The following is a 9040-nucleotide window of genomic DNA, read 5'->3' as shown; positions in this document are numbered from 1 at the left end:
AAGGAAAATTACCCTGACATTCCCAAGATACGTTATCGTAGGTGCAAAAAGACAATAGGCTCTTTAAGGTAAAGATTGACCTTGTCAGGGAAGATACTGGCCTAGGACGTGACTACCCACCGTAACTGCTTTTAGTTAAAGTTTTACTTTGGGACCATCCTTTGTGGTTACTTTAGGTCTCTGAGTTTGCAAGACCGCCATGCAGGCCTCCCCTGAGCTGTCAGGTTAGCAGGTGGCCCTTTTTCATCTACACTGGAGACAGGATCACACCTGAGTCGTTGTTAGACATTCCATCCTAAAATAAAGTCAGGTACCTACATGAATATTTGCTGAAGAAACAGCCGAGTGAGTGAAAGCAGCTCACTCCATTCCCCTGGGTACGTTTCGGGAAGCGGTTCATCCACTTTCAAACACATCTGACCCAAGCACCTCTCTGGCAGACCTGCCCTGGGCCTCAGCACACGTCTCCAGTGCTGCTGCCTGCTGCCCTTCCCAGGTGCCTGACCACCTGCTGCCCTTCCCAGGTGCGTGGCCACCTGCTGCCCTTCCCAGGTGCCTGACCACCTGCTGCTCTTCCCAGGTGCCTGACCATCTGCTGCCCTTCCCAGGTGGGTGGCCACCTGCTGCTCTTCCCAGGTGCCTGACCACCTGCTGCCCTTCCCAGGTGCCTGACCACCTGCTGCCCTTCCCAGGTGCCTGACCACCTGCTGCCCTTCCCAGGTGCCTGATCACCTGCTGCCGTTCCCAGGAGGATGACCACCTGCTGCCCTTCCCAGGTGCGGACCTTCTTGAAGCACAGACACAGGACAGGCCGAGACGGTTGCTTTATCCTCTGCCAGACACCAGCCCATGTCAGTCAGGCAAGTGGCATTTCAAACAGATCAAGTTCAGCAAACTAAACCCTGCAGTGAATTAGAAATTCCTTTTGATTAAAATGAAATAAAATAAAATAAAATAAAATAAAATAAAATAAAAACCTCTGGCTGAAAGCTGGAATGAGCTGGTGATGGTGGGCCAAATTCTATGGATTCCTGACAAATGTTTAGCAGACAATGAGGGTGAGGGGAGGGTGAAGGGGAGTGAGGTGGGGTATCTGCTAATCTGCTCCTTTCTCAAGGAGACGCATCCGGGAACCACACAGGCCTCTGGAGTCAAATCATTTGTATCCACACGCTCTACACATACACCTAGAAGTCACGCTCGTATGCATGCGTCTACCATTTCTCTCCAACCACTAGACAGCGAGAGCATTTTCATCTACTGAAAATGTATAAATTATTTGTTCCCTTAAATTATAGATGGCGTATTGTAACAAGCCCATGAGAATGGCGCGTGTGTGTTAGAAAAGTGTAATCCTGCCTGCTAGCACCTCTCGGCTGCACGCGTGTGCCACGCTCTGTGCTGTGCCTCACGCTCATTATCCCCTGCATGTTCACAGCTGCCCACAGAGCGGGGTGTGCAGTGGTTTTCAACATGCTCTCTTAAGATCAGAACCAGTTATAAAAAAAACACACAAACGTTCCATGGAAACTCCAATGTATGGAACAGATGACATTTGCCTATGAGGTCGCAGCAGACTGGCAACCTCCTCAGACACGCCCACTCCCCACCCCCACCCGCACCCCCACCATGTGACAGGCAGGCACGGGGCCCTGGACACTCGCCAGCTGTGTGCGTTGGGGTGAGCGGCTTAAATCTCTTGACCCTAGCTCCCTACCTCTGATGCCGCCCCCAGAGTTAATTGTGAGAATTCAATGAGATAATGTGCTTACAAAAACAAAAGCAGGAAAACCTCCCCCATGCCTGGAAGTGGGTGCTAACCATGATCTGAACGGGATCTGCCTGCGGTGGGGTTCGCCAGAGGCGTCGCTGGCGTGGTTCCCGTGGGAGCCATTGCATCCGGTCCTCGGTGCGGTCGTGGGACAGGAGGAGGCCACACCAGGCCGTGGTGTGAGTGCAGTCCCACGGAGGAGGCCTGTGGCTCAACCCCGCCGGGCACTGCGGGGGAATGTGCGAGTCATACTCCAGCTGTCCTGCCCGGGGCACTGGAGCTGGGGTACCGATCCGCCGGCGCCCCTCAGCTCCAGGCTGTTTTGAGGCACTCGGCTGTCTGCGCGGAACAGCCACGTGGCCTCCCGCCGCCTCTGGGCAGTCCCCGCGGGGTGAGGGGGCCCTGCCGGTGCTGGTGGGAGCTGGTGGAGCAAGTGGGAGTGAGAGCCAGCGAGGAGCCAGGTGCCTTGAAGTGAGACAGTTTCCCTGGGGGCAGGGGTGGGGCCCTAACAGTGGCCGCTGAGAAGTGGGCTTCATGCCCCAGCCGTGCCTCCACGGGATTAAATCAAAAGATGAGGCACCACCAGCCCCTGCGGCCTTGCGTAGGGCATTTTGTTCCTGGGGGCTCGCCTGGCAGCCAAATGGAAGACCTAGTTTTCCCAAAGCCCAGAGCCCCAGCCCCAGGGCATTGGAAACACACACACCTGTGCCTCCTGCCGTGGATGGAACCAGATGTGCCCGGAGGATAGTGGGAGCCACAGAGGACAGTGGGAGCCACGCTGGAGAGCGGCGCACGTGGAGACAAGCTGGTCCGGGCCACGCAGGGCTGGATCCTCGGCTAGCGCCCGGCCTGCCGATGCTCACACCAGCTCTGTGGGCACCTTGGACTCCTCAGCCCCATTTCCACATGGCAGCCCTGACGCCCAGACAGGTTGGATGACTCCCCTGGGCCCCAGAGCAGGTCAAGGCCAGAACAGACAGCCAGGGCTGAATTTTCAGGTTCACTCACCACCCTGCCCTTCAATTAACCCGGGAGACCGAGAGCGGGGAGGAGAACTCCCGCCTGGCTAATTGGAAAGAGGTGGCAGGATGGTTCCCGACCTCTCCAGGTGCTGCCCTGGACCTTGTCCAGCTGCCCAAACCTGGAAGCAAATGAGACTTGAAGGAGGGCCAGTCTCTTTTGTCCGCTGAATTAACCTGTGTCGACTCATTTCCCATCCAATTCCAAGCTGTGGCCTAGACGCCCTAATTAACATCATAAGCAAGGACGTGTCCGATGGGAATGTTCCGAGAACATGGGCATATAAACTTGTCCTCCAAACCCATCCCAGACACTAATCAGCCCCCCAGGTTCTCCAAGGGGCTAGTCCGCCAAGTTAGACCCTGGGATAGGCTCTGGCTCTCCCTGGCCCCGGAGATCAAGGCCACCCATCCTGTTATCTCCCTTATTAGTATCGCTCTTTGTCCGACCGTTGGCTTTATCATCTGACAAACAGGGATCCCGCTCCCGGGTGCCAGCTCAGCGTGGCTTTAGGATGATATGGGATGACACGTGTAACGCAATTACTGCGACCTTTGGCCCGGACCGCCCTCTCCATAAAGGGTTGGTGGGGATACCGTTTTCTGCTTTTCTGAGGCCAGAGGGGACTGCAGGACTGTCTGTCCATGGCTCTCCATCGTTTTAACCATTTTAAAAAATATATTTTTTTATTGATTTCAGAGAGAAAGGAGAGGGAGAGGGAGAGAAACATCAGTGATGAGAGAAAATCATGGATCAGCTGCTTCCTACACGCCCCACATTGGGAATGGAGCTCACAACCCGGGCATGTGCCCTGACCTGGAATTGAACTGTGACCTCTTGGTTCCTAGGTCGACGCTCAGCCACTGAGCCACGCCGGCCGGGCTGTTTTAACCATCTTTAAGTGTGCAGCTAGAGGCATTAAGCACATGCACCACCAACGTCTCCAGAACTTTCTTCCCAAACTGTCACACTACCCCAACTGCATGACAACTGCCCTGCCCCCTCCCCCAGCCCCTGGCAACGGCCGACAGTGCCACTTTCCGTCTCTATGACTGTGACGACGTTAGGTTCCTCCCATAAGAGGAACTGCACAGCGTTTGTCCCTTTGTGTTTGGCTTATTTCACTGAGCACAATGCCCTCAAGGTTCATCTGTGTTGCAATGTGTGTCAGAATCTTTCCCTTTAATACAAAACTATACCCCATTGTGCATGGATCCCACGCTGTTTACCCTTCGTCACTTGCTTCTGCCCACTGGCTGCTGTGAATAACGCTGAGAACATGGTGTCCTCACTCTTTTATTATTATTTTGTTGCTGTTAATCCTCACCCAAGGATATTTTCCACTGACTCTCAGAGAGAGTGGAAAGGAGGGGGAGAGACACAGAGAGAGAAACATCGATGTGAGAGAGACACATCAATTGGTTGCTTCGTGCACACCGAGGTACCTGCCCTTGACTGGAATTGAACCTGGGACCCTTCAGTCCTTGGGCTGACACTCTATCCACTGAGTCATACTGCTTAGGGCCTTCATTCCATTTCAAAAGAACAAACAGTGGGCCTTGCTCCTGGTGGGGGACACGCCTGACATTGGCAGGTGCGTGCAAGGGACTCCTGGGGAGGGCTCACTCTGCAGGGTGGGGTGGTTCTGACTGGCCCAGAGCTGGTCCGGGGCCTTCCCGCCCAATGGGCCCTGTGTGTTGGCGGTGGGGTGTGTGTGGGGGGGGGTGTTGTCTGGAGAGCAGGACCCTGAGGGCAGCGCCCAGCATCCTAGAGAGGAGCCCTCGCCCTCTGCAGCTGGAGGGCCTGCTGCCCCCGCAGGACATGGGTGGGCCTCCCGGGGGTTCCGGGTTCTGCACCCAGTGGTCTGTGTGGGCTCCTGGCTGAGGGCGGTGGCGGAGCCAGCCCGTCTGCGGGACAGCTTGCAATTACCGAGACCTTTGGCCCAGAGCACCATAAAGCGTCCCCACAGTAGGTGGGGGCATCGTTTCCTGCTTCTCTGAGGCCAGAGAAGCCAAAGTTGCTGGAGCCCTTGGATGGGTTCCCCCCGGGGGGGGTACGTCCTCCGGGAGGAGGGAGAAGAGAGGCGTGTCCTTGCTGGCTTGTTTTCCACGCACAGCTTAGACTCCCTGGAGAAGTGAGCCGTCTACCTACTGCTCCAATCTCTCCCCCAGCCAGGCCCCCTGAGGGCAGGCTGGACCCTGGTCCCCCTGCGTCCTTCCTGCCCAGGCGAGAGCTGGCAGATGCGCCCCTGCCTGGGCTGACGGGCTCAGGGCCTGGCGCCGGCTCTTCCTGCTGGCACTACTCTCCCCTTGACTTTGACCTTGCTGGAAGGGCAGGCGGGCTCCTGCAGGAATCAGTGGGGCTTTTTCCCGAGAGAAAGTCCCCACTCAGGTCACTGTCAGGGCTGAGGGGCTGTGACTCGATGGGGTCGAACATTTGGGACCACCCAGAGGATTCTGTAAAGTTGTGGGGTTTCCTGGGGATCGAATCATCTGATGACTCTTGGCGACCAGGAGCACCTGGAGTGCAGCCTAGATCCCAGCATCCTAGGGTGTTGGGGACGAAGGCAGTCCCAGCCTCTCCCCCGGAGGGTGTGGGAGCCAGAGACAGAGGCTGCAGGGGACTGTGCGGGACATGGGTGGGTGCGCTTACCAGGGTCTCTGAGGACCAGTCGCATTCGGATGCCTGGGGAGCAGAGGGCCCCGGGCAGCCCCAGCAGAGGGTGGAGCCTGGGCCTCTCTGCCCACCACCTTCCCTCCTGTGGCTGCTGAGCCTGAGGGCCCAGGCACCGCAGACAGAGAGGGCGCCTGGCCTGAGCGGGTAAGCGCTCGCTTTCTCACTGCCTGGTCCCAAGTCTGACCCAGTGTGTGGGATGGACGCTCCGCTCCCGTATTACTCAGGGACTGCAGTTACTTCTGAAGGTGACCTCAGGGTCCCGGCTCACCTGAGCTGTCACTCTGGGTTCGGGAAGGGAGAGAGGACAGGCCGGTCTGGGTGAGGCCATTGGGTAATTACGCCCTGCCAGATTTAACTCTTCAATAAAGAATTACCAGAAAATTAAATGATGATCGTAAGGCATCCACCTGGAGTGATCCTACGGTTTGTCGCTTCCAGTTTTAGCGTCGGGGCTGTTCGACCTCCCGGTGTGCGTCTGGTCCCCGGGCTTCGGTTTGCTCCGTAGATACATTTCCCTCCCTGCTGGCCCACGGCTGTTGCCATGAGCTGCGTCAGGCACGGGGCACGCGGGGAAGAAAGGGACACGTCTGTCCCAGCCCCATGAGCTCCGCGTGGGGACCATCCGACAGGCGGGAGACCGGGACCCTGGAGGGCAGAGTGCTTGGAGACACAGGGGACAGGACCTGTGACAGGGAGGGTGGCAGGGAGGCATCTTGGGAGAGTAGACTCTAAGCTGATCCTTCCTCTACAGGCAGAGCACACGCACAGGCCCGACGTGTGAGCCGCAGAGGTTTGGGACAACCGTGCCATCTGACCACCTGGGAAGTGAAAGGGGAGAGATAAGAGGGCGCAGGAAGGACGGGCTGGGGGTGGGCTCCACGTCTTCCGGTGGGTCTGGCTTCGGGTTCCTTTCTCGTGGAGGCAGGTTAGTCCCTTCTGATACAGGCAGCAATGGGAGGTGCTGCCATGGCCAGCGTGGCAAGAGCTTGGAGCATGGATGCTGCAGGCTGGGGGGGGGGGGGGGGCGCAGTGCTGCTAACTCTTGGTGTTGGGGGGCAGGATGCGCCGCAGCCGCGTTCATCCAGGAGGGAGCATGGGCCCAGCTAAGGAGGTGGTGATGGGCAGGGAACTAAGGCTCAGAAGCAGACATCGATAATTCTTTTTTTTTGTTTTGTTAATCCTCACTCGAGGATATTTTCCCATTGGTTTTTAGAGAGAGTGGAAGAGAGAGGGAAAGACAGAGAGAAACATCAATGTGAGAGACACACATCGATGGGTTGCCTCTTTCATGTGCCCCCACCAGGGCCGGGGAGCAAGCCTGCAACCAAGGTACGTGCCCTTGACCGGAATCGAACCCGGGACCCTTCAGTCCACAGGCTGACGCTCTATCCACTGGCCAGGGCCAGGCACCTCTCGTTCTATTTGTAGAGGAGAAAAGTGGTTTCAGAGGGAACGGGAAACACATCTGTGGTCCCCAAATTAAATCGGGTCATTTTATTCTTACTCCTCTGGTTTCGGGAAAGGAGGAGGTGGAGAAAGGGGAGCAAAGAGGCAGAAAAGAACAGAAGGTGGGGGGAGTGAATGTAACGCCCGGGGCATGGATTCTGAGTGACCCCTCCGTGTGCTAATAAAAGGGGGGTGGCCCCGGCACAGACACCGGGGCCCCGTCTCTGGTTATTCCAACCGGTGCCTCAACTTCCCCGGTTCCCTGAGGTGCGACCACTGGTTTCCTGTCATCAGCTTCCTACCCCAATAGAATCCCAGCGTGGTCTGTGCCGCCTCCATGTTCATGTGCTGTTCACCCAGGTCATCCTCCCCTGATGACCTTCAGGTGACCCTGAACTGTAAAATCTGAATGCTAGTCCCCCGACCCCAGAAATGCGGGGGGTTTGGGTCGTGGTTTTTTTTTTTCTCCCACAGAGAGTTAGAGCTTTGGAAATAAGCTGTAGGAGCAGCAGGCAGGATGTCAAGTCACTGTCCACTGTGCTACTCATTACTGGTAATCCCGGCGCCCGGGCGTCTAATTGGCGTTATAAAATGTCTCCGGGGAGAGAGAAGCCCCAAACACTTAGTAGCTGTAATGATCCTGGATAAAAATAATGAGCTGAAAGAAAGCCTGGCGTTTAAAAAAAATATGATGTTCCTTAAATGGTAAAATCTATTAGAAATAAATGGGGAAGAGCTCACATGGAACGCACACCTTTTACGGGCCAGACGCGTTGCCTATATCACTCTCAAAATCGTTTTCAAAACAGGGTCCCGAGGTGGGTAAGATTGCTCCCATGTTTCCTAGGGGACGTTGAAGCTCCAGACGTTCAGCCAGTGCCCAGGGTCATGCGGCTGTAAAGCAGACCCGTCTGACTCCATAGCACACGCTCTTCCCATGACACGGGACTGACTCCAGACGAGGGCATTGTCACATGGCAGGGGGCCAGTGTGTGGGCTTAGCTGCAGCGGAAATTCTGGTTGGACACGAGAAGGGCCTTCCTGATCGTGAAGTGGTGGGACGGACGGACAAAGGACAGATGGCTTTTACTTATTGTTTTGATGGTGATTGTAGGGCTTGGCCAGGAAAGCTCTGTCATTATACTAATTACTAATTACGTGCTAGTCATTGTCATAGTATTTTCAAAAACAATTGCCTTCTGAACTTCTAAACCCTGTGAAGTGGGTGTTACAGTTTCTGTTTACATAATAAGGACCCTAAATCTCTGGGACCTACCGGGCATGCTGAAGGTCACGCCCTTGGAAGTCAACCCCGTAGGCCTGAGAACACATCCTCCGCAAAGTCAGGCAGGTCTGCACGTGCACTTTCTTCCACGATGACGGGGTGGGGGGGTGGGGGGGTAGGAGGGGTGATTGGGGGGGCAGAGGGGATGGGGGGATGACTCCTCAAGTGTCCATCAAGGCTTTGTTTTCTAAAAGCAAGATGGCGGCAGTTCAAGGACAGTTTCCAAATAGCGAAAGGATGTCTGGGGATTAGATGTTGGCCCACTTACCAGGGCAGAGGCTGGTGAGGAGCTGGTGCTGGTGGTGTTGGCAGGGAGGGTTCCAGGAGGCCATTGTGCCTGACCTTCCTGCATCCAGGTGACACCGGCAGCCTCCGCAGGGGCCAGACAGGGCCCCATGTCCCTCGGTGCCCGCCCAAGGCAGGCGGCCCACAGATGCCTCCCTCTCAACCGCTTGGGGTCACCAGTCCTGCCAAGTCCAGGTTCATATGCCGCCTCTTCTCAGCCCCCATGGCCACTGCCCTGATTTAGCCTCACCCGCGTCCTCCCTGAGCCTCTGCTCCAAATCTCTCCCCTGGAATCAAGTCTTCCACTTTGCCGCCAGACTAATCTCATTTTTTTTTAATTAAAAAAAACTTTTTTTTTTAGTTTCTTATTCAATAAATACACATTCATTCTCAAAAAGCTGAAAGATGGGGAAAAAAATCATCACAGAGAAAACCAACCTCAGATGCTGATTATTTTCTCCCAATTGTTCCGATGTGAACATCGCAGTGACAGCCGGAAATAAATGACTCTGGTGGCTGTCACTACGGTGAGAGGGCCCTGGGGCCTAAGACACAGC

This window comes from Myotis myotis, unplaced genomic scaffold, assembly GCF_014108235.1.
Source record: "Myotis myotis isolate mMyoMyo1 unplaced genomic scaffold, mMyoMyo1.p scaffold_m19_p_16, whole genome shotgun sequence".
In the NCBI taxonomy this organism is placed as follows: domain Eukaryota; kingdom Metazoa; phylum Chordata; class Mammalia; order Chiroptera; family Vespertilionidae; genus Myotis; species Myotis myotis.
Note: the sequence above shows the minus strand (reverse complement) of the source record.